Here is a 26,940-nt window from a genome sequence, read left to right on the forward strand (position 1 = left end):
TCAGCACAAAGTATGGGAATCATGTGGCAAAAACAAAACTTAAGACCTCAACACTGTGTCTTCCATTGGGTTGCAAGATCCATAGCCAGTCTGGTTTTGTATGTAATGTTCAGGGGGTTTAGTTGTATTTAATGAGAGAAATGTGCAAAAGTATGTTTCCTCCATCTTTCTGAAAGTGAAATCCTTCCATTGGCTTTGTAGATGGCATTTGTTTCTTTCCTCTTTCTTTCCATCTGTCATCTATATATCATCTATTATCTATCTGTCTCCAAAATGTTCCAAAATTATCTTTGGTTCATTATTCTATAATGCCTCATGCATTCCCCTTCCTATTTTCATTTTTAAACAGATTCTACACAAAAACTGCGAGGAAATCTTAAATCAGTTTTGTTCTGAGTATATGTGCAGGAAAATGTGCTCAGTTTGCTAGTTTTCTTTTATGGCATATAACATAATAGCTATACTTATTTATAGTCCATTATTCTGCAAAATAATTTAAACACCAGAGGGTTAAGTATGCAGTGACTTCCAAGGTGTATCTAGGAAATGTAATCTAATCAGGCAACTAAGATATACCCTCCAGCAAGCAGAGTATATGAAACTGTTAACCTAAGGTTAGAAATAATTTCAGAGGGAATGACTTCCAATTAAATGCAATTCCTGTCTCAGTGTAGGCGGAATCAGCACTGTACATGCAATTTTATGCATTGCAGAAATAAAACATCATCAACAAGTAATCAAAGATTCTAAACCTCATGGCCAGATTTTTCTTCTTTTCTGTTTTCTAGATGAACTCAATTTCAATCTATCTAGGACCATTTCAATAACATGGAAACATTTCTAACACAGATATCTATATTACTAAAACTGACTGATTTACATAATCAGCATATCATCAGATATTGAGTACTGGGAATACTTGTAAAAAAATGTCTAGAGCCAGAAACACTTTGTGAACAATACTGCTTGTACTATGGTTCTATAATAGTGACCAGCTGTACCTATGGAACAATCTCATTTGGTTTTTATTACTTTTTATTTTTAACTTTAGCACTAAAATGCTGAGACAGCTAAGTAAGCACAGAGCACTTTTTGAATACTAATCTCTTAGATAGCAACCTCTGTTATAGCAAATACATTTTTAATGGAAAAAAAAGATAGAAAGTTTGAACACTAAATTAATTTAGAATTTACCTTTTTTTCTTATGAGATGTAAATTTTCTACCTCATGATTATTCTTTTTATTACTTTAGTAGAGTAAATGTCATTTGCAGAACTCGTGAGCTGCTACAGAATACTATTTATAGCAAAAACAACTGCTACTTTAATCATATTGACACACTTTATGGCTATGCTGTAAAGTATTTTTTATACCTGACACTTATGACAGAAAACCAAATCAAACTAAGCCTTATGATTGCTGTTACTCTCTGAATATATGAAGCAGAAGAATGTAATAATAATTCCTGAAAATATATTTTCAGGAATTAAGTATTCAAGAACAAGTAAAATAACTATTTAAATTTGATCAGAAACAATATGTAATTAGAAAGTGAAAGAATAAAATCTCTATCAAGTCTATGATTATGCAGGTTATATTTTTTATAATTTGGAATAGGGCATATTTTCAATTATTTCTAATAGATGAAAAAACCAGAATTAATCATCTAAACATTATCATGAACTTATTTCCTTGATTCCTCAATATTTTTTAATATTTACTGAAGCTAATCACAGGTAAATTGGTGCCTAGGCTATTATTAAAACATCAGTTTAAATGCCCTGTTGTATTAATTGTAAGTGTTCACTATACAGTAATCTAGCCATCTTTATTCTTAAGGAATGTGCAAATTTCCCAAGATAACTTATATTTGAAATATCACCAGCAATCTCACCATTCTCTATTTAAGTTGAAGTACATCTAATTTAGTGGTGGGTGTCACCATCTAAATATATGGGGACTGGCCAAAATCAAATAGTCTCCTTAAGAACTGATGTCATTTTAGGGTAAGTCAGATGATTAACTGAAGGAAAGAATAGAATCTGAAAAAGTATCAGGTATTGCTTTCTAGCCAATCATTTCACCTAAGCAAACACATCAGATGGGAGATACAAACTCTTTCGATCTTTATGTTATATATTATTATTGAGATAACCTTTTAAATAATGTTTTATTGTCTACAGGGGGAAATTTTAAGTTTTTATTTTTATCAGTGATTCAAGTATTTTTCCTAAATACTGAAATAAGTGCCTTATGTGAAATATTTTATTGTATAGTGTTGTATTATTATTTATTATAATTGTAATGTTAAGTCTATATTTGTTATGGGAAGTTATTGATTTGTATGTACCCTATATAGATAGATTTACACATTTGTGTATGTGTATACATATGTGTGTATAGATACAAATATTTTATATATAAGAGTTTGCTTTCCCTAGCTTTCACACTGTATTAGTAAATTTAGATTTTTCTTTGACCCTTTTATTATGTAATCTAATTTTCATATAATTAATAACATTGAATTTATGTATAAAAAATACCTTTACAAAACAGACAGTATTAAATTATTTATTAGTTATACAGCAAAATGTTTTCTTTTTTATTGCAGATGGTTGACATACAATATTATTAGTTTCAGATGTATATCATAGTGATTTGACAACCACACACGTGAAATGCTCACCACAATCATCACAGTTACCCTCTGTCACCATACAAAACTTATTGCAGTATTATTTACTATATTCTGTACTTTCTATCCCTGTGAATTATTTAATTTATAACTCGAAGTTTGTATCTTTTATCCTCTTTACCTGTTTCACCAATTTCTCCACCTGTCACTGGCGACAGTTTTTTCTCTGTATTTGTGAATCTATTTTTTGTAGTTTTGTGTTTTGTGTTTTAGATTTCACATATACGTGAAACCATACAGTATTTGTCTTTCTCTGTCTGATATATTTCTCCTAGCATAATACCCTCTAGGTCCATCCATGTTGTCACAAATGGCAAGATTTCATTCTTTCTTCTGGTGGAGTAATATTTCATTGTATAAATACACAACATCTTCTTTATCCATTCATCTATTGATGGACATTTAGGTTGCCCCCAATCATGGCTATTGTAAATAATGCTGTAATAAACATAGGAGGACATATATATTTTTAAATTACTGATCTTGATTTTTCAGGTAAAAAACCTGAAGTGTAGTTATTGGATCATATGGCATTGCTAATTTTACTTTTTTGAGTAACCTCTATACTGTTACGCATAGCAGTTGATCCAACGTACATTCCTAACAGTGCATGAGGTTTTCTTTTTCTACACATGCTCATCAACATTTCTTATTTTTGTCTTTTTGATACTAGCTATTTCTGACAGGTCTGAGGTGATATCTCATTGTGGTTTTGATTTGCATTTCCTTGATTAGTAATGTTGAGCATCTTTTCATGTGTCCGTTGACCATCTGTATGTCTTCTTTGGAAAAAAATGTTTATATAGGTCCTCTGTCCATCTTTAAATCAGGTGTGTGTGTGTGTGTTCAGTTGTAGACACTTTTTACATATTTTGGACCTTAACCCCTCATTGGATGTATCATTTGCAAATATGTTCTCTCATATTTGAGGCAACAGTAGGTTGCCTTTGAGTTTTCTTGATGGTATCTTTCTCTCTACAAAAGTTTTTTTTTAGTTTAATGTAGTTCCATTTGTGTATTTTTGCTTTTGTTTTCCTTGCTTGAAAAGGCAGATACAGAGAAATGTTTCTTAAGGCCAGTGTCAATGAGATTACTGCCTATACTTTCTTTTAGTTTCATGGTTTTAGGTCTCCTATTTAGTTTTTTAATCCATTTTGAGTTTATTTTTGTGTATGATATGAGAAACTGTTCTAGTTTCCTTATTTAGCTGTCCAGTTTTCCCAACCCTTTATTAAAGATACCATATTTGCCCCATTGTATATTCTTGCCTTATTTCTCATAGATTAATTGACCATATAAGTGTGAGTTTGTTTCTGGGCTCTCTATTCTATTGATCTGTGGGTCCATTTTTGTGTCAGTACCGTAGTGTTTTGATTACTACAGTTTTTTTCTTTATTCTCAAGATAACTTTGACTATTTGAGGTTTTGTGGTTCCATATAAATTTTAGGATTATTTGTTCTACTTCTGTAAAAAGTACTATTATTATTTTGATAAGGATTACATTGAATCTGTATATTGCTTTGGACATTTTAACAGTATTTTCCCAATTCATGAACATAGTATATCCTCCCTTTATTTGGGTTGCAATTTTTTTCATCAATGTCATAGTTTTCAGAGTACAGGTCTCTCATCTCTTGGTTAAATTTATTACTACGTATTTTATTCTTTTGCTACAAAACAATATTGTATTCCTATTGTAAATAGAATTGTTTTCTTTCTATTGTACTTTGTTACCGGTATATAGAAATTCAACCAATTTCTGTACATTTTTTATCCTGCAACTTTACTGAATTTATATCTTCTAAGTTTTTTGGTAGACTCTTCAATGTTTTCTGTGTCAAGTGTCATATCTTTGGCAAATAGTGAGATGTTTTACTTCTTATCAGTTTAGATAAATTTTCTTTTTTGCTATGTTTGTTGTGGCTAGGACTTCTAGTCCTATGTTGAAAATTAAGTGGTGAAAGTGGACATCCTTGTCTTATTTCTGATCTTGGAGGAAAAGATTTAAGCTTTTCACCATTGAGTATGATGTTATTTGTGGGTTTGTCGCATATCGCCTTTATTATATTGAGGTGTTTTCTCTCTATAGCCACTTGATTGAGAGTTTTTATCATGAACAGACATTGAATTTTATGAAATGTTTTTGTATTTGTTGAAACAATCATATGATTTTATCCTTTGTTTTGTTGATGCAGTGTACCACATTAATTTGCAGATATTAAACCATGCTTGCATCACTGGAAGAAATGCCAGTTGATCATATTGAATGATCCTTTTAATATATTGTTGGTTTTCTCATATTTGGTTGAAGATGTTTACATCTCTGTTTGCCAGGATAATTACCTGTCATTTTTTTGTAGTGTCTTTTTTTTTTTTTTTTTTGGTTTAGTATCAGGGTAGTGCCAGACTTATAGAATGAATTTAGAAGAATTTATCCTTTTTTGTGGGGGTGGGTAGTTTTAGAATCAGTATTAACATTTTTCTTTTTTCTTTTTCTTTTTTTTTACTTAAATTGATGATGTATTTTATATGTATTTATGTATTTATGTATTCATTTATTTATTTTAATATAATTTATTGTCAAATTGGCTTCCATACAATACCCAGTGCTCATCCCAACAAGTGCTGTCCTCAATGCCCATCACCCACTTTCCCCTCTCCCCCAACCCCCATCAATCTTCAGTTTGTTCTCTGTATTTAAGAGTCTCTTATGGTTTTCCTCCCTCCCTCTCTGTTTGTAGATATATATATATATGTATCCATATATATACACATATATGTATATGTATATATGTATATATATATGTATCCATATATATCTATCCATCCTTCCCCTATGGACTTCTGTTAAGTTTCTCAAGGTCCACATATGAGTGAAAATATATGATATCTGTTTTCTCTCACTGATTTTTTCATTTAGCATAATACCCTCCAGTTCCATCCATGTTGCTGCAAATGGCAGGATTTTATTCTTTCTCATTGCCAAGTGGTATTCCATTATATATATAAACCACATCATCTTTATCCATTCATCAGTTGATGGACATTTAGGCTCTTTCCCTAATTTGCCTATTGTTGAAAACCCTGCTATCAGGGAAATACAAATCAATGCCACACTGAGATATCACCTCACACCAGTCAGAGTGGCTAAAATGAGCAAATCAGGAAACTATAGATGCTAGTGAGGATGTGGAGAAATGGGGACCCTCTTGCACTGTTGGTGGAAATGCAAACTGGTGCAGCTGCTCTGGAAAATAGTGTGGAAAATTAAAAGTAGAACTACTCTATGACCCAGCAATGGCACTGCTGGGAATTTACTCCCGATTTATGAGAGTGCTGATGGATAGGGGCACAGGTATTAACTTTTTTCTTAAATGTTTGATAGAATTTACTTGTGAAGCCATTTGGTCCTGGACTTCCATTTGCTGGGACTTTATTTATTATTGATTAAGTTTCATTACCAGTAATCAGTCTATCCAGATTTCCTGTCTTCCTGGTTCACCCTTGGAAGATTGTATGTTTCAATGAATGTATCTATTTCTTCTGTTGTCCAGTTTGTCATTTAAGTTTAAACTTATTGAACTAGCCCTGCATTTTTAATCCCCCCTTCACATTTTATGTATATGATGTCATATTTTACATCTTTTTATAGATATAATTTCACTACTTTTGTCTTTTAACTTTTATACTAGCTTTAAAAGTGATTAATTTACATGTTTGCTTTTATCAGTATAATTTTTTCATTTCACAATTTTCTTACTCCTGGTTATGGCATTTTCTATTCTGTTTAAATATGTCCCCTTACCATTTCTTATAGAGTATTCTCAGTTGTAAGGTTTTTTCTTTTTTTTTTTCTTTTTTCTTTTCAACACTTTGAATTTATCATGCCACTTGTTTCTTGCCTGCAAAATTTCTGCTGAAAATCAGCTAATAGTCTTATGGGGCTTGTCTTATATGTAGCTAGTTGTTTTTCTTTTGTTGACTTTCTATTTAAAATTTATTTGTCTTGAGAGGGAAGGGGGCAAGGACAGAGAGAGAAGGAGGGAGAGAGAATCCCAAGCAGGAATTGCACTGTCAGTGAGCCTGATGCAGGGCTCAAACTCAGGAACCATAAGATATGACCTGAGCTGAAACCAAGAGTCTGATGCTCAACCAACTGAGCCACCCAGGTGCCTCCTCTTGCTACTTTTAAGATTTTATCTTCATCACTACTTTTTGTCATTGTAATTATTTTGTGTCTTGGTTTGGCCCTTTTGTGGTTCAACTTGTTAGACACTCTCTGTGCTTCCTGGATCTGGATGCCTGTTTCTTTACCCCAGATTAACGGAGTTTTAATCTATTATTTCTTCAAATAAGTTTTCCGCTCATTTAACTCTTCTGAGACCCCTATAATGTGAATTTTAGTATGCTTGCTGTCCTAAAAGTACTTTAACCTATTTTCTTTTTTCTGTTGAGCTTGGGTGGTTTTCATTACCCTGCTTTCCAGATCACTGATTCATTCTTCTACAACTTCTAATCTGCTGTTGATTCCCTCTAGTGTATTTTTCAACTCAGTTATTGTATTCAACTCAGATTCATTTTTTTTTTTTGTATTCATGATCTCTTTGCTGAAATTTTCTTATGGAGTTTGTTTCTAGTTCCTTAAAGCTGGTGAGAATCTTTGTAGTCATTACTTTGAACTTTTTATCAAGTAGACTGCTTACTTTTATTTTATTTCTTTTTCCAAAGTCTTGTTTTTATCTTTAACTTATAGAATATTTCTGTCTCCTCATTTTGTTTATGTGAATTAGGAGAAACAGCTACTTTTGTCAGTCTTCAAGGAAGGAACTTACATAGGAATGTCCCCTGTGTAGATTGAATATGCCTGGTGGCTTTGGTGGGCTGAAGCTGTAGGTGAGTTCTGGAGCATTCTTCACCAGGGCTGCCATGGTGAGACAGCTGGAGCCAAAACAGAGATAGGTCAGTTGTTTCCAGCACCATCCTGGTAGATGGCTGGCACTAAAATGGGAATAAGCTGGTGCCTCCTGAGATATTCTGTGCAGGGGACACTCTGTTGAGATGGCTGGAGATTAAGCAGGTGTAGGGTGGATTATTTTATTGTTTTTTTACCCCTGTGTCACCTGGTGAAATACCTGGGGTGTCTTGGTGTGTACTGCATTGGAGCCACCTTGGTGGAATGGCTAGACCTTAAGTGGTATGAATGAGTGGGGGTGGGGGGAGTACCTTAGGGCATGGCTAGAGCTAGCATGATTCAGGGGTCTAGGACTCACTGAGGCAGTAGGTCAGCTAGAGAGTACCCAGACCTTACGCTCATCTGTGCTATCAAGGTGATGGGAGAATGCAAGCAATGGCACTCACCAGCACCATTCATCCCAGAGATAGCTCCAGCAGTTCCCCCACCATTTGGCAAATTCTCTAGTGTTAGTAAATAGGTTTACTTTTCTTAAACTCTAATTGCCCTTTAAATTATTTGTATTTTTTTTTCTCTGTCTAGGGCAGGTGAATCTGTTTATAGGTCCCTCAGTGCTATCTTTCCCTCTAATGTGTTTTGCAGTATGGGCCCAGGTAGGGTTCCTGTTGATATTGTGTCATCTCTCCTGCCATTCTCTTTGTGGTTCCTCTATACTTTGTTATGCAGGAGCTATGCAATTGTCCCTCAGTTCTTTTTCAGAAAGAATTGCTCAATATGTAGGTGTAGATTTGGTGTGTCTATGGGAGGTGATTATCTCAGAGTCTTTCTATGCTTCATCTTGGACCTTCCTTGTTTATTGTTAGTGTTGTAATTATTTTTTGTCATCTAGTCCCTGAATATTTGTTTGAGACATACTCTTAAAATTTTCAAAAAATGAGTATCTATTTTGGAGATAAGAATAAATGGAAGTAATATTTAAATGTTTCCATTTTCCTTGTTAAACTATTAAGCTTTTTATTTTGAACTAATTGTAAACTTACAGAAATGTTGCAAAAATAGCGTAGATAATTCCATTATATCTCTTAACCAACTTCATCACATGATTCAAAAGGAAATATGAACCTTGGAGAAACTCACAGAACATGACTCCATCTCAGAAGCAGTCTTAACCTAGATCTTGCCACTGTACAAGGTCAAAGCTACAGAACTGAACTATGCTACATGATTAATGACTTTGAAATAAAATTTTGGAGAATGTGATTTTATTTTAGCTATCTTTTGTATCTTTTTTTCATGAGTGCAAGTAGTATGTTTATTTTCTCAAAAATGGATATTAAGCTGAAACAAGATAGGAAAGTCCTCAACCATCACTCATATTCATTGCTAACTTCTTAGGGCATCCAAGTTTCAGAAACTTCCTGAGACCTAAAGAATGTTTCATTGATTAGATGTTTTTCTCTCTGTGAGTGGGTGTGTGTGTGTGTGTGTTGCATTTTGCAGTACAAGTTAATGCATTTTAATCATATAAATAACATTTTAAACAGTGGTTATGTTAAACTAATTAGGAGATAGTTATTATTGTAATTAATAACATTATTTAATTTTAACTATATACTCTATTTGTTTTGTTGGCAGTCTTTTTTTTAGTTTTCATTCAGCTAAAAATAATGGTGAAACTCTCTTTTCATAGTATCCCAGACACTGCTATCTAATTTATTTTGCTGCTTATATTTCCTATCACTATATGTACCTTTATATTGTATTCACTTTTGCTTTTCCCTTAGCCTTGAAAGCTTTGCATCTGTAATGATTTGTCCACATCGTATTGCTTCCCTTCTGCTCTATTGTAAACTTAAATTTCCCGTATTGTATATTTTGCTATTACTTTGGTCATAACACAAGAAGAGCCCTTATTATGTTTTATTACATTTAGCTTTATGATCTTCTCTTTCCTCTGCTAGATAATGACTTACACCAAGCAAGGCCACCTAGGCATGTGTACATCCACAGAGCACAGAATAATTTCTGGAATGTAGTGGATATTCAATATAGAGATTTTGATTCAACAAATGAATGAGGTTTCATAACTAAGATAAAGTGAAAATAATGTGATTGTATAGTTCTTCATTAAAATAGCACATTTTAAGTATTAACCAATTCAATGTTAGCCAAAGCTAGATAGATATTTAAGTGGGAATTTGACAGGGTATCACACTGTGGATGGAGGTGTTATGGGGAAGATTTTTTTTTCTTTTTCTTAATAGTTTAGTATTGCATTTACTTTCTAGTGTTAAAAATGTTATTTGGGTAACACTACATGCAATTAGACAAGATAAAGACAAAAATGGCTTCAGCGTCTCTTTATTTCTCTCTGATTAATGAATGGTTGACATTGTTAAAGTGCTTACTGCAGGCAGATCTAAATTCTTTGCATGTATAAATTCTTCTAATCCTGACATGTTTTCTGTGATGAAAGATACTGTTATTCTTCTAATTTAAAGATACAAATCTGTCACAGAGGCTAGACTTACCAAAGAACAGTCAGGTAGGATGTTACACGGCTCAGCACTCAGGGGTCTGGCTGCAGACCGTGGGTTACTCCTATGTTGCACTGCTCCTCAGTACTGACAAGAGCAAGCTGTAGAAGGAGCAATGGGTTAGAGCAAAGATGGGAACAACGATGCCTTGAGAGTCATATCCTAATAATTGAGGCAAAATAAGAGTTTGCATTGTTAGACTCACCGTATTATTTCTAGTTTTCTTTATTTGCTTGAATCCTCGCTTTCTTCCTGTATTCTCTTCTTTCACCCACAGAAAATAAGGTCAACATCTAGGTACCAGAACATTATCTTAAAGCTAAAGTGATGGCTGGCATAAATTCTATGGATTTAGTGCAAAATAAGTGTAAGAATATGTGTGTGTATCTACCTACACACACACACACACACACACACACACACACTGTATAGCTGGTAGTCCCATTTCAAAGTGTTTGCTTCTTTGCATCTCTGACATGCTGAGATCTATTTTTTTTTCAATGACTGGAGGAGATTTCAACTCTATATGTATCTCCTAGAAAAGTGCTAATTTTCTTGGCAAGTCAAGAACAGAACATCTGCTTTTATTGACTCTTTAGTTGAAAAACAATAAGAAAACCTTATCTTTTTCTGTGCTGGTGATATGACTGTAATACCCTACTGCATATTAATGACTCTCTAGATCCATCCTTGTTTGAATTTGAATGGTCAGAAATAAAATGATGCAATATTGAGTTACAAAACAGTAGTAAACCATATTTGCTAAATACTTTCTTCACCAAATGGAAACATACATATATGATATAACAGTAAAATGAATGAAACATTTTAAAAGGAAGTTCTTGTTTATAATGTTCCTTCCCTAGTTACATGACAGCTAATGTAGTATTCATGGTCAAATTTAACTTTTGAGACCATCTGCTCTATGCAAGATGTCATAGAAATAAAAGCTGTTTTGAAATGAAAAGAGAACAAAAATCTTATTCAGAGAACACCTCCCAGCTGTGTTACCAGTTACTGTGTAATCATCTTTCATTATACATGCTGTATGGGGTACAGAGGATGATTAGAAATGCAAACCTGATGTTCTGGATTTGTACATCTCTTTTAGGGACAGATCGGCTCAGCAAGGAATTTAGCCTCAGATTTTGATTGTGTCTCATGAAATGTTTTGCTAAGTCACTAATATTTGTTGAGTTAACATTTTCATATTCTAAGAAACAACCCAAAGACAACTTCTAAAATTCTTGTATTTATAGAATACTCAACACTAACCAGCATGAGACTAAGCAAAATTAGGACCATACTATGCTGACAGTTCAGAGCCTGGAGCCTGCTTCAGATTCTGTCTCCCTCTCTCTCTCTCTGCCCCCTCCCTCATTCATGCCCTGTGTCTCAAAAATAAGCATTAAAAAATTTAAAAATCAGGACCATACTATTATCTTTATTTCCTTTTTTCTTCCAATTTCCACTAAAAGGATGAAAAGCATAGTAAGACCAGTGCTGCAAGTACTTAGAATCTATGTATCTATATATTGTCTTCTCAAGGTCAAAAACTTGTCAGTTTTGGAGGGCATCTTCTCAGATATTCTACACTTTTGAGAGCACAGTTGTAGAATATAACTAGGTAATGTCTTAAATAGGGAAATAATATGTATATTTTGTAGCTTACTTTTGCATTTCGTTTATTTCAGATCATTCCATAGTGGGTAGTAAGAGCTGATTCATTGTATGAGTACTGCATTGCAGACGTATTTCCAATTGTTCCAGATGTCCATTGCTATGGAACTACTGTACAATTCAAATTTACTGGTTAAAATGTCAATGATTTTATTGTATCTCATCATTTTTGAATAAGGTAGATGCATAAGACCTAGCTAGGTGATTTTCCTGGTTCACACTGTATAAACTGGTTACTTGGTAATAATTACTTGATGCCAGGATGGATGATAGAAGATAGATATCCCCACATGTCTGTGGCCTTGGTGGAGATAGTTGGAGAACTGACTTCAGATGGCCCCTGTCCAAGTGGTCCCAAGGCTTCCCTATGTGGTACCAGTATTGTAATTGGCTTTCTTACAAAACAGTTCAGAGCATTATGATACCAAAGTGGATGATGCCAATCTTTTCAAAGGGGATGCCCCACACTGATACAGCTTCATTACCACCAAATTTTTTTGGACAGAGAGTAGTCATAGATCAGAACAGATTCAAGGATAGAGGACATAAGTTCTTCTTAATAGGAGGAGGAATATTAACCCATGGTCATTTTTAATCTGCCATACCAGTTTTTGGTCAAACAACAAACTTTAATAATTATTCTTGTGTAGACATTTTTGTGATTATAGTAGTAGACACATTCTTACAAGTGATATTGATGAATTATAAAATGCTGATTTGCATTTATGATTTTGACAGATATTACTCTTTTTGTGGAAGTATTATACAACATATGGATCTTTCTTTATCTCAACACTGACTAACACAACAGGTGTTCTCAAATACTTAAAAAACATAGCACTGAAATGTAGAGGGCAGGGTGAAGAGATGAAGAAATTTATAGAAACAGAAAAATAGTAGAGCAAGTAAGAAATCCAATATTTAAAAGTCATTCAATTTCCTGTTATCTGTATCTTCTCTGTTAAAATTATATAAGTAGATTATATGATTTCTTAGGATTACAAAAGGATACTAGTAGAATGGACCTATGATTGTATATATTTTAAGATTTTGTAAAGCATTATAATGAAGCAAAAATTTAAAGACATTTTTTAATTTTTTTTTAAAGTTTATTTATTTTTGATGGAGACAGAGTGTGAGCATGAGCTGGGTAGGGGCGGAGAGAAAGGCAGACACAGAATCTGAAGTGGGCTCCAGGCTCCAAGCTGTCAGCACAGAGCCTGACGTGGGGCTCCAACTCATCTGTGAGATCATGACCTGGGCCAAAGCCAGACGCTTAACTGACTGAGCCACCCAGCTGCCCCAAAAATTTAAAGACATTTCAAGAGAACATGCAAAATCTGAGGTCCATAAATACTTCAAAGTTGTTTTTTTTTTTTTTTTACTCCTTAATGCTTGCTTAGCAATTAGAGCTAGCTTAATTTTATATGATCATCTTTACTAACACAAGTATTGAGAATAATTTTTGAGAACATAATACATATGATTTGATTATAATAGTATCTGTTTAAATATTTATATAACTATTTATTGTAATATCCAAAAAGACATTAGATATTCTAGAGAGATCAAATTAGTCAACAAGACATATTGTCAGTAGCTTGACATTTGCTTCATTTAAGTGAGATCAACATTTTGAAATTGTTAATATCATCCATATTTAATTTATATATCTATAGTAAATGGTAAGCCCAAATTTATTGTATGATATCATGAAAGACATACAAAATATAAAGTTACATGAATATACATGAAAATCTTATGAAAGTTTAAAATCTGGCTTCAGAATTCCTGTGATCATAGGTATCACATATAATAAAAAAATATTTGGTGAATATGTCTCAACTCCTAAAGTTTTGACTTCAAGAAGATAGTAAGGAAAATTTCAACCGATATATGACAACTTATGAATGTTGTATAAATGACTCTTATTTCCAAGACCAGTTAAAGTGTGCATGGGAAAAATATTATCTAAAATATGAAATCAGATGTACTTGAGTGTTACAAAAAAACCCTGAGTTTTCCTATATCCCCTTTAATATTTGTTGTTTATTTTATTTTACCTTTTAAGGCAATTTTATTTGGGGTAATTTTTTAATTACAGTATAATTAACATGCTATATTAGTTTCAGGTGTATGATATACTGATTCACCAATTCTACATTACACATTGCTGATCCTGATAAGCATACTATTAATCCCCTTTACCCAACCCCCCAGTCCATCTTCCCTCAGGTAACCACCAGTTCTCTATATTTAGTCTGTAGTGCTTTTGTTTTGTTTCTTAAGTTACACCTATGAGGAAATCATATGGTACTTGTCTTCCTCTGACTGACTTATCTAACATTATACCCTCTACATCAAACCTATGTTGTTACAAATGGCAAGATTTCATTATTTTTATGGCTGGAAATATTCCATTGTGTGTGTATCTTCTTTTTTAAAATTTTTAAGTTTTTATTTAGTTTCTGTAGAATTTTGTGATCCATCACTTATATACAATACCAGGCGCTCATCACAAGTGCCTTCCTTAATACCCATTTAACCCACCCCCCGCTGATCTCCCCTGGAGCAAACCTTGGTTTATTGTCTATACTCAGTTTTATGGTTTGCCTGTCTTATTTTCCTCCATGTTCATCTATTTTGTTTCTTAAATTCTACATAGTATATGCGTTTTCTTTATCCATTCACCCATGCATGGACCGTTGGGCTGATTCCATATTTTGGCTATTGTAAACAATGCTACAATAAATATAGATGCGCATATATCTTTCTGAATTAATGTTTTTGTATTCTTTGGGTAAGTATCCAATAATGGAATTACTGGATTTAACTTTATGGGAACCTCCATACTGTTTTAGATAGTGGCTGCATAAGTTTGCAATACCCCCAATTCTTGCTATTTCTTGATTTTAGCCATTCTGACAGATGTGAAGTAATAGCTTATTGTGGTTTCCCTAAAACACTGAGTGATGTTGAACATCTTTTCATGTGTCTGTTTCCCATCTGTATTTCTTTGGAAAAATGTCTGTTCATGTCTTCTGCCCATTTTTTAATTGCAGTATTTGCTAATATAGCAAATGTTTTTTATATACTTTGGAGACAAACCCCTTATTAGGTATGTCATTTTCAAATGTCTTCTCCAACTCAGTAGGTTATCTTTTTGTTTTGTTGTTTCCTATGCTGTGAAAAAGCTTGTACTTTTGATATAGTCCAAATAATTAATTTTGCTTTTGTTTTCTTTGCCTTAGGAGACATCCAGAAAAAAAGGTTGCTATGGCCAATGTTACAGAAATTATTGCCTGTGCTCTCTTCTTGGATTTTTATAGTTTCCCATCTCACATTTATGCCCTTAATCCATTTTAAGTTTATTTTTGTGTATGGTGTGAGAAGGTGGTCCAGTTTAGTTCTTTTTGCATGTAGTTGTCCACTTTTCCCTGAACCACTTGTTGAGAGACTATTTTCTCCATTGCATATCCTTATGCCCTTTGTCAAAGATTAACAAATTGTGAGTTTATTTTGGGGCTCTTTATTCTGTTCCATTGACCTATGTGTCTACTTTTGTGTCACACTGTACTGTTTAGGTTATTATAGATTTGTAGTATATCATGAAATCTGGTACTGTGATACTTCTCATTTTCTTTTTTTTTTTTTTTTTTGATAGATACTGAATTAAATCTGTAGACTGTTTTGGGTAGTATGGATATTTTAACAATATCTGTTCTTCCAGTCCATGAACATGGAAAGTCTTTCCATTTGTTTGTGCTGTGCTCAATTTCTTCCATCAGTGTTTTCAGACTACAGGTCATTCACCTCCTTGGTTAAGTTTATTCCTACGTATTTTGTGATTTTTGGTGCCATGGTGAAAGGGAGTTTTTTTCTTAATTTCTCTTTTTGCTACTTCATAATTAGTGCACAGAAATTCAAGGGATTTCTGTATGCTGTGACCTTACTGAATTCAATAATTCGATCTTGTGGTTTTTAGGTGGAATCTTGAGTCTTTTATATATCAACAGAATTCTTATCAATTTGGATGACTTTTATTTCTATTTCTTGTATGACAGCTGTGGCTAGGACTTCCAGTACCATGTTGAATAAAAGCAGTGAAAGTAAACATCCTTATCTTTTTCTGATCTTTGAGGAACAGCTCTGTTTTTTTCCCCATTCAGTATGATAGGGAGTTTTTCATATATGGACTTTATTATGTTGAAGTATGTTTCCCCTAAATCTACTTTGTTGAGAGTTTTTTTTTTTTTTATCATGAATGGATATTGTATTTTGCCAAATGTCTTTTCTGTATCTACTGCTATAATTATATGGTTTTTATTTTTTCCCTTAATGTGATGGATTACATTTTTGATTTGTAAATATTGAACCACCTCTGCATCCCTCGAATGAAACACAATTGATCATGGTGAAAAATTTGTTAATGTATTGCTTTTTTTATAGTTCTTTTACATTTATTTATTTTTGAGAGATAGAGTGAGACAAAGTGAGAGTAGAGGTGGGGAAGAGAGAGAGGGAGACACAGAATCTAAAGCAGGCTCCAGGCTCTGAGCTGTTAGCACAGAGCCTGATGCAGGGCTTGAACCCACAAACCTGTGAGATCATGACCTGAGCCGAAGTCAGATGCTTAACCAACTGAGCCACCCAGGCACCCCATTTAATGTATTGTTTAATTAGTTTTGCAGATATTTTGTTGAAGATTTTAGCATTTATCTTCATCCAAGATATAGGCACACGTTTTTCTTCTTTGCAGTGTCTTCATCTGGTTTTGGCATCAAGGTAATGCTGGCCTCATTGAATGAATTTGGACCTTTCCTTCCTCTTCCACTTTTTGGAATAGTTTGAGAAGAATAGGTAGTAACTCTTTTTTTTTTTTTTTTTACAAGTGTTGTAGAATTTACTGTGAAGCCATCTGGTCTTGGACTTTTGTTCATTGGGAGTTTTTTTTTTTTTTTTTCTTTATTTTTTTATTTTTTTTTTTTTATTAAATTTTTTTTTTTCAACGTTTATTTATTTTTGGGATAGAGAGAGACAGAGCATGAACGGGGGAGGGGCAGAGAGAGAGGGAGACACAGAATCGGAAACAGGCTCCAGGCTCTGAGCCATCCGCCCAGAGCCCGACGCGGGGCTCGAACTCACGGACCGCGAGATCATGACCTGGCTGAAGTCGGACGCTTAACCGACTGCGCCACCCAGGCGCCCCTCTTTATTTTTTTAAGTAGTCTTCACACCTGTGTAGAGACCAATATGGGACTTCATCTCACAACCCTGAGTTTAAGACCTGAGCTAAGATCAAGTGTTGGAGATGTAACTGACTAAGCCACCTAGCCACCCCTGTTGGTAGTGTTTTTGATTACTGATTCAGTCTCCTTGATGTTAATCAGTCTGTGCAAATTTTCTGTTTCTTCCTGATTCAATTTGGGACATTATATTTCTCTAGGAATTTATCCATTTTTTCTAAAATATCCAATTAGTTGGCATGTAAGTTTTCATAATATTCTCCTATAATCCTTTGTATTTGTGGTGTCAATGATTTCTCCTTCATTTATGACTTTATCTGACTCTTTTTTTTATGAGTGTGGGGCTAATGACTCACCAATTTCCTTGCTCTTTCAAAGACCTAGGTCTTGATTTCATCATGTTCAATTTTTTTTTAAGTCTCTATCATTTACTTTAGTTCTATGCTGTATTATGTCCTTTCTACTGGTTTTAAGCTTTGTTCCTCTTTAGTGTAAAGTTACATTGAGATTTCTCTTCATTCTTGTGTAGGCCTATATTGCTATACACTTCCCTCTTAGAATAGCTTTTGCACCATCGTATTATCCTTTTGGTTTGTCTCCATGTATTTCATTTAATTTACTCTTTATTAGTTGAGACATTCATTGTTTAGTAGCATGTTATCTAACTTCTATGTGTTTGTGTCTTTCTAGATTTTTTTTTTTTTTGGTTGATTCCTAGTGTCTAATAGCATTGTGGTTGGAAAAGGTTCATCTGACTTCAGTCTTTTGAATTTGCAAAAACTTGTCTGTGGCCTAACAGAAGATCTATTCTCTAGAATATTCCATGTGCACTTGAAAAGAAAATGTATTTTATTCTGTTTGGATACAATGTTCTGAATATATCTTTTAGATCCATCTGGCCAAGGTGTCATTCGAAGCCACTGTTTCCTTGTTGATTTTCTGTTAGATGATCTATCCATTGATGTAAGTGGGGTATAATATAATACTATTATTTTATTACAATTGATTTCTTGTTTTATGTCTGTTATTAGCTCTTTTATGTATTTGGGTGTTTCATGTTGGATTGTTTCCTTTATGATTAGGTAATATCCTTCTTTGCCTCTTGTTATGGTCTTTTAAAGTCTATTTTGAGCAATATAAGTATTGCACTCCAGCTATCTTTTACTTGTATTTGCATGATAAATACTTTTCCATCCTTCACTTTCAATCTGCATTTGTCTTTAGGTCTGAAATGAGGCAGCATATAAATGTATAAAATTGCTTTTTTTTTTTTTATTAAATTTTTTTTTTCAACGTTTATTTATTTTTGGGACAGAGAGAGACAGAGCATGAACAGGGGAGGGGCAGAGAGAGAGGGAGACACAGAATCGGAAACAGGCTCCAGGCTCTGAGCCATCAGCCCAGAGCCCGACGCGGGGCTCGAACTCCCGGACCGTGAGATCGTGACCTGGCTGAAGTTGGACGCTTAACCGACTGCGCCACCCAGGCGCCCCTAAAATTGCTTTTTTATACAGTCACCTCATGTCTTTGTCTTTGGGCATTTAGTCTATTTAAATTCAAAGTAATTATTGATAAGCATGTGTTTATTGCCATTTTGTTACTTGTTTTATGATTGGTTTTATAGTTCTTTCTTCTTGCTCTATTTCTTTGTAATTGTATGTTGTTGTTGTTTAGTATAATGCTTGGATTCCTTTCTCTTTGTTTATTGTGTGACAGGTTTTTGGTGCATTGCTACCATTAGGTTCATATATAATATTTTATGTGTATAGCAATCTATATTAAGTTGATGGCCACTTAAGTTTGAACCCATTCTGAGTACTAAATTTTTACTCCTTGCCCACATTTTATGTATATGCCACACTTTACATTCTTTTTTATTAATTTTTGACTGATTTTTGTAAATGTAAAACCATTATGTAGGCTAAAGTAGTAAAAGCAATTATAAGTGATTAATGTACTCTATTATATGTTTGCATTTATACGTGGATTTTTTTCATCTCATAATTTTCTTATTCCTACTTACAATCTTTTCACTCAGAATTTTCTTTGTTTTTTATTGTAAGGCTGGTGTAGTGGTCACAAATTCTTTTAACTTTTGTTGGGAAACTCTCTCTCCTACTCTGAATGATAGCCTTGCTGGAGAGAGTATTATTGGTTGCAGGTTTTTTGGGGTTTTTTCTGTTTTTTGTTTTCTTTTTAGCACTTTGAATACATTGTGTCTCTCCTTTCTGGACTTAAAAGTTTCTGCTGATACTTTGCTTACAAGAGATTCACTTTAAGCACAGAGACACATGCAGACTGAACATGAAGGAATGGAAAAATATTTACCTTGTAAATGGAAGCAAAAAGAAGGTTAGCATAGCAATACTTAGACTTTAAAACAAAGGTAATAATAAGAGACAAAGGATACTACATAATCATAAAGAGAACAATCCAAAAGGAGAATAATTGTGCATATTTATGCACCTAACATGAAAGCACCTAAATACATGAAGCAACTGTTAACATAGAGGAATTAACATAGAGGAAGAAATTGACAGTAAAGCAGTATTATCCAGGACTTTAAACCCCACTTAGATTATCCAGATGATAATCATCAAGGAAACAGCAGATTTTAATGATACGTTAGACTAATGGATCTCTCAAATATATGCAGAACTTTCTCTCTAAAACCACTGGAATAGACATTCAAGTACACATAAAACATCTTCTAAGATAAAGTTGAAATTATATCATGTATCTTTTCCACCCACAACTCTATGAAAATATAAATTACAGGAATAAATATAGAAACACTAATACATGGAGGCTAAATAACATGACACTAAAAAATTAAGGGGTCTACCAAGTAATCAACAGCAAATCAAAAAACACATGGAAACAAATCAAAACACAATGGTACAAAATCTAAAATATAAGTTTGTAGCAATACAGACCTATGTCAAGAAAGAAGAAAAATCCTGAATAAACCTCCTAACATTATTCCTAGAGGATCCAGAAAAAGAAAAAGCTTAAAGAAGTATAAGGAAGAAAATAATAAAAATAAATATCAATGAAACCAGACGTTTGTTCTTTAAAAAAGATAAGATTTGTAAACCTTTAGCCAGACTTACCAAAAAGAGAGAGAGGACTTAAATAAAGTAGGACAAATATAAAGATAATTTTATGAAAAACTATATGCCAACAAATTGGATGACCTAGAAGAAATGGATATGTTTGTGGAAATCTATAACCTTCCAAAACTGACTCAGAAATAGAAAATTGAAACAAAGTAATTAGTCACGATGAAATAGAATCTGTAATTAGGAAATTCCAAATGGGGTCCCTGGGTGGCTCAGTTGGTTAAGCATCAAACTCTTGATATCAGCTCAGGTCACGACATCACAGTTTGTGGGACTGAGCCCTGAGTCAGGACTCACTGACATTGCAGAGCCTGCTTAGTATTCTCTTTCTCACAAAAACAAGTATACATTTAAAAAATAATATTAAGAAACTCCTAACAATCAAAAGCCCAGGACTAGATGGCTTCACAGGTGAATTCTACCATTTAAAGAAGAATTAATACCTGGTGTACCTGTGTGGCTCAGTTGGTTAAGCAACAGGCTGTTGATTTCAGCTCAGGTCATGATCTCATGGTTGTGAGACTGAGCCCTGCATCAGGCTCTGCCACTGCGTGTGGAGCCTGCTTAACATTCTCTCTCTCCCTCTGCCCCTCCCAGACTCACTGTCTCAAAAAACAAACAAACAAACAAACAAACAGGAAAAGAGTACCTATTCTTATGAAACAATTCCAAATAATAGAAGAGGGAAGGAAACTTCCTAATTCATGCTACAAGTCCAGCATTATCCTGAAACCAAAAATAGACAAAGATACTACAAAACAAGAAAACTACAGGCCAATTATATAATGGAGATAGATGCAAAATTCCTCAGCAAAATATTAGCAAACCTAATCCAATAATACATTAAAAAATTATTCACCATGATCAAGTGAAATTTATTCCACAGTTGCATGGGTGGTTGAGTATTTACAAATCAATGTGATACAACACATTAATAACAAGAGAAATGATAAAAACCAAATAATCATCTCGATAGATGCAGAAAAAGCATTTGACAAAATACAACATCCATGGATAAAAACTATTAATGCAAAATCAGAGGAAACGTATCTCAACATACTAAATGCCATATATGAAAAAAAAAAACAACAACAACAGCTAACCAAGTTCTCAATGGTAAAAAAAACAGAGAGCTTTTCCTCTGAGCTCAGGAACAGGACAGAGATGCACACTCTCACCAGTTTTATTCAACATAGCGCTGAAAGCCCTAGCCACAGCAATTACAAGAAATAAAAGGCATCCGAAGTATTAAGGAAAAAGTAAAACTTCACCTTTTGCTGTTGACATGGTACAATATGTATAATACCCTAAAAACTGCTCCAAAAAACTACTAAACTAATAAATGAATTCAGTAAAGCTGCAAGATACATTAATATACAGAAATCTGTTGCTTTTCTGTACAGTAATAATAAAGTAGCAAAAAGAGAAGTTAAGACAATAATCCCATTTATAATTGTACCAGAAAGAATAAAATGCCTAGGAGTAAACGTTTAAACCTTCAAAAACTAAATAGCCCACAAACTATGGTAAAGATATCCTAAACTCATGTATTGGAAGGACAAATATGGTTAAAGTGTCCATACTGTACAAAGCAATATACAGATTTAATATAATCCTTAAAGTTATGAGACCACAAAAAACCTTGAATACCCGAAGTCATTGTGAGGAAGATGAACAAAGCTGGAGGTGTCCCAATCCCAGATTTTAAGATACACTACAAAGCCATAGTAATCATAACAGTATGATACTAGCACAAAAATAGACACATAGATCAATGGCACATAATAGCCATAAATAAACCCAACATTTTATGGTCAATGTAATCTGTGACAAAAGAGGCAAAAAATACAATAGGGAACAGAATAGTCTCTTCAACAAATGGGCTAGGAAACCTGGACCACTTTCTCACACCATACATAAAAATAAACTCAACTTGGTATAAAGACCTAAATGTGAGACCTGAAACCATAAATCTCCTGGAAGAAAACAGGCAGTGATTTCTTTGACACGGCCATAGAAACATTTTTCTAGGTATGTCTCCTTAGGCAAAAAAACAAATGCAAAAATCAACCATTGAGACTGCACCAAGATAAAAAAAGTTTTGCACAGCAAAAAATGAAACAAAAAAATTAACAAAGTGAAAATATAACTTACTGAATAGAAAAATATATTTGCAAATTATATTTCATATGGAGTTAATATCCAGAATATATGAAGAACTAGGTGACACCAAAAATATTCAATTAAAAATGAATAGACATTTTTCCAAAGAACACATCCATATGGCCAATATACAAATGAAAAAATGTTAAACATCACTAATCATCAAGGAAATGCAAATCAAAATCACCATAATATGGAACCTCACACTCACCAGAATGGCTAGAATCAAAAACATAAGAAATAACAAATGTTGGTGGGAATGCAAATTGGTAGGTGCTGTGGAAAACAGTTCGGAGGTTCCACAAATTTAAAAATAGGATTAACATATAATCCAGTAATTCCATTACGGTATTTACCCAAGGAAAATAAAAACACTGATTTGAAAAGACATATGCACCTCCCATGTTTATTGCAGCATTATTTACAATGGCCAAGATATGGAAGCAAGATATCTATCAACAGATATAGAAGATGTGGTATATACGGAATATTGAAATATTACTCAGCCCTGCAAGGAGATCTTTCCATTTGCAACAAAATTAACGGACCTAGAGGAAATAATGCTAAGTGAAATATGCCAGAAAGACAGAAATTCCATATGATTTCACTCAAGTGTGGAATTTAAGAAACAAAAAAAAAGGAGAATAGACTTGGAATTACAAAGAACTGGTGGTTGCCAGAAAGGAGGTGTTGTGTGTGGTGGGGTTGGGGGTGTGTGAAATAGATAAAGGGATTAAGAGTACGTTTATGATAAACACTGAATAATGTGTAGTATTTTTAATAATTATATTATACTTGAGTAAAAAATTTAAAATATTTACTTTTAGACTGCCAGACACTGTAGCAATAAATCAAATTGATTTTCTAATAGCTTACTTCATAATTTAATGTCTTTTATACACAGACACCACTCCCGCTCTCACCTTGTTGGTTGGCCGTTCTTTCAGGAATTCTCTGTTGTACTCTCCATTGCAGTGGTGAGTCATTTTTGTTTTAAAATATATCCTGGAATTCTTTTAAAGCAATGATAACATTAATTGAATATTTATTATATATGCAGAAGTTAAGTGCCTTTCATATGAGTCTTTAATCTTTAGCCTTAAAAAATAATGAAGGAAGAAGTATAGTTCATTATCCTTCAGAGGAAATTGAGATCAAGAGAAGCAGAGTTACTTAGCTAAACACATATGCCTAGCGATACACAAGGAGGGTAAATATGTGCCTGTGTAGCCTCCCTGTTTTTCATCCATTCAATGTACCATATATTGATTGCCTGTTATGTGCCTCTCTTACTATTAAGCATCCAAGAGTCTAGACAAATGTGGTTCCTTTCCCTGTGGAATTGACAGTGGCCGAGTGATGACAATTTTACTAAGGAGTAGCAAGGAAAAGAGTACACTATTGAAATCTGGACTGTGGAGCAGGGACAAATCTTTTATTAAGTAGTATCTAGTAAAAAGTTAAACTGTGATCTGAAAAGTCATTTATATTTAGCTAAGCAAACACTTATGAAAGACAGCAGTCACTGGACAATGCTTAAAAAATAAATTTTCAAAGTGAACCATGTTGAGTTTCATAAAATGAAACAAGGATAGTTGCCTGGGGCTCAGAGAAGCTGAAAGAATTTTGTTTTGTTTCCTCTCTCTTTTCAAAGACTCTTTGTATACTTTGTGTTTATGGTATTTTTAAAAAAAGCTGAATATATGTCAGTATGTTTATTGAAAAAAATGATAAAATCATATTTAGCGCGAATAAAAATAAAATACATCTCTGATAGAGATAACCACCATTAGCTCTTTGATGTTTCTCCTTTCTGATATCCTCTCTATGCAGGAATGTGCACATTTTTACAGAGAAAAAAATATGAACTCACAGATTGCTGTGAAGACTTTTCATTAATGTGATATTTTTAATTCTTTTCCATATGCATAAATTTTCATCTGCAAAATAACGCATGAATAGTATGGTACTATATAAGATTGGACAGATAGATCACTATGCTACTGTACGCAAACATCAGACTAAAGAGGTAATTTATTTAAAAATTATTTTGAAACATTTCTTAATAACATGCAAAAACTCTATTTTAATCCTTAATTTCTTTTTTTTTTTTTCATATACTCTACAGATCTCAACATGAATGACTATTTTGCCTAAATTTATACTCACAGACTTGGAGTAAGATGGAGGTATGAAATGAACATGAGCTTTCAAATGAGATTATTTGTAACATAAAAACAAATTGATCCCACTTAATAAATTACCAATAAGCTCTACTTCATGACTTCATTGGTATTATACAATATTTCAAGAGAAAATTACAAACATACTTGCAACACAGATAAAGCGTTGATATGTAAGCAGCTTATATAATGTGGGAAAATTTCCAACGCTCAATTGGAAAATCTGGTAAAATTCATGAGCAGAATAAAATTTTAAAACATACCTGACAATCTCACGCACACACCAAACAAAAAGAATCCTCAATTCTTCTGTAAAATTTCTCTTTATATTCCTGCTATATGACATCAAGCTCACTTCTGATGATGCTCTTTCTCTTGAAGCTCTCTTAAAAGGTGTAAGACAGGTGCACCTGCAGGGGTCAGTAGGTTAAGCCTCTGGTTCTTGATTTGGGTCAGGTCATGATCTCACAGTTTGTGAGTTCAAGCCTGCATCAGGCTTGATACATCATTCATGATATTACATACAACCCTCTTTTCTGTATGCATAGACTAGCATTTAAGGCTCATATCTCCAACCATGATGTAGATTCACTCTTACTTTCTCAGGGACAGTTTCACCAGCTCTCTTACTCTGTAAGCAACATGAGGCAACATCTTCGAAAATATGTTTTGTTTCCTGTCAAATCTCCAAAGCCTATAATGGTATAGTACTTCGAACCTAGTGAGTACTAATGAGTGAAGATAAAATGAAAGAGAATGATATATCATTTTTACCAGTCAAATTTAAGGTACTATTTTTTAAGTTTATTTATTTGAGAGAGAGAACTTGTGCATGCAAGTGGGGGAGGGGCAGAGAGAATTCCAAACAGGCTCTTCACTGTCAGCACAGAGCCTGATGCAGGGCTGGAACCCATAAACCATGAGATCATGACCCAAACTAAAGACGTGTAACCAACTGAGCCACCTAGGTACCTCATAAACTACTATTTAACCTGTCAGGCAGAATGAAGGGATTACTCACTGCCATGGTAGATAGGCATTTGAAATTAAATACTTTTTAAAAGCAGTCTGACAAAACAATCCTAGATTCACAGACTCAAAGCCTCAATATGGCAATCTTACTGTTTATGGCCTCCTTTAAGTAACAAGGCAACTATTAATAAATATATAACAGATTTGTTTATGAAATGTCAATTTGAGGGAAAAAATTAAAAACAAAGCAAATATTTAGACCAAGTATGATGAGTCTACATGTTCATAAAATGTATGTGCTATTGCAGTCACATGCATAAAAAGCACTTCTATTTACTTTGGAAAATGTTTGGTATATGGCCACCTGGAATGCCACTCAAGGTGTGGCCCAATCTTTAACCTCTTCCTAGAGGATTACTCCTATAATCCTCATATGAGAAAACTAGCCAAGAAGTTTTGAATATTTTTTTTATTATTAGCAGTCAAGTTCAATACACTAAATACATCTCTCAGCAACAATACCCCTCCCCAAAGTCATGTCTGATTGAAAATCTATGAGCCAGCCACCCAATACTAGGGTAGCCTAATGCCATCTCTTTGAGTGTAAGTGAGGGTAAGCAGGTGGTTTCTTGAGGAGATATGCAGGAAGTAAGGTCTGGTCCTAAAATTATTTCCCAATTAAAAAAGAATAGTTTATGTTTTTAATAATTACACTTATTTATGGCCATATATTAGACTGAAAAGTATCTCAAATGGAGTTTTGCTTTTATACCTATGCATATATAATACATAATATACTCACACAAAATGTAAGAATACAAGCCTCCAGAAAAAAAGATAATAAAGTCACTTACTTACTTGTGAAATCAAAGTTTCAGTATCTGCTTGCTTCACCTGCCGAAGAAAATACTTGGGCTTATACTTTATGGTTAACAAGACTGAACACTTTTGAAACATACTTCTCTAGTCACCCAACCTGTAAATTAAGTACATCAGCAATGCAATTATTGCACTATGCTCTTTTCACAGGTATAAATCACATACAAAAGAATTGCAGAACTGAGAAACAAAACTATAATTTATGTTTTACTGTTAACACCTGAAACTCCACATGTAAACCAGTGTTCTGAAGTTGCAAATAGGTTCCATGCCAGCTATAATGAGGTAACTTCAGAACTAGAAAAGGAAATCAGACTAGAAAGCAGTGATATTTTATGGAACCATTCTCTTTCATAACTTGTTTTTTTCTGTGTTTTACATACCTTTAATAGAATAGCCACGCAATTTTTTTAAATAAAAATTTCGGAAAATAAAAAAAAATAAAAACTAGTGGAACAGTATTAGTTGGTTCTAAAACACCCACCAGAAAGTTATTATTAACAATATAATTATTTATATACAATATATAAATTGTATATAATTGCACAC

This window comes from Puma concolor, chromosome C2 (assembly GCF_028749965.1).
Source record: "Puma concolor isolate L17-30 chromosome C2, mPumCon1.1.hap2, whole genome shotgun sequence".
Lineage (NCBI taxonomy): Eukaryota > Metazoa > Chordata > Mammalia > Carnivora > Felidae > Puma > Puma concolor.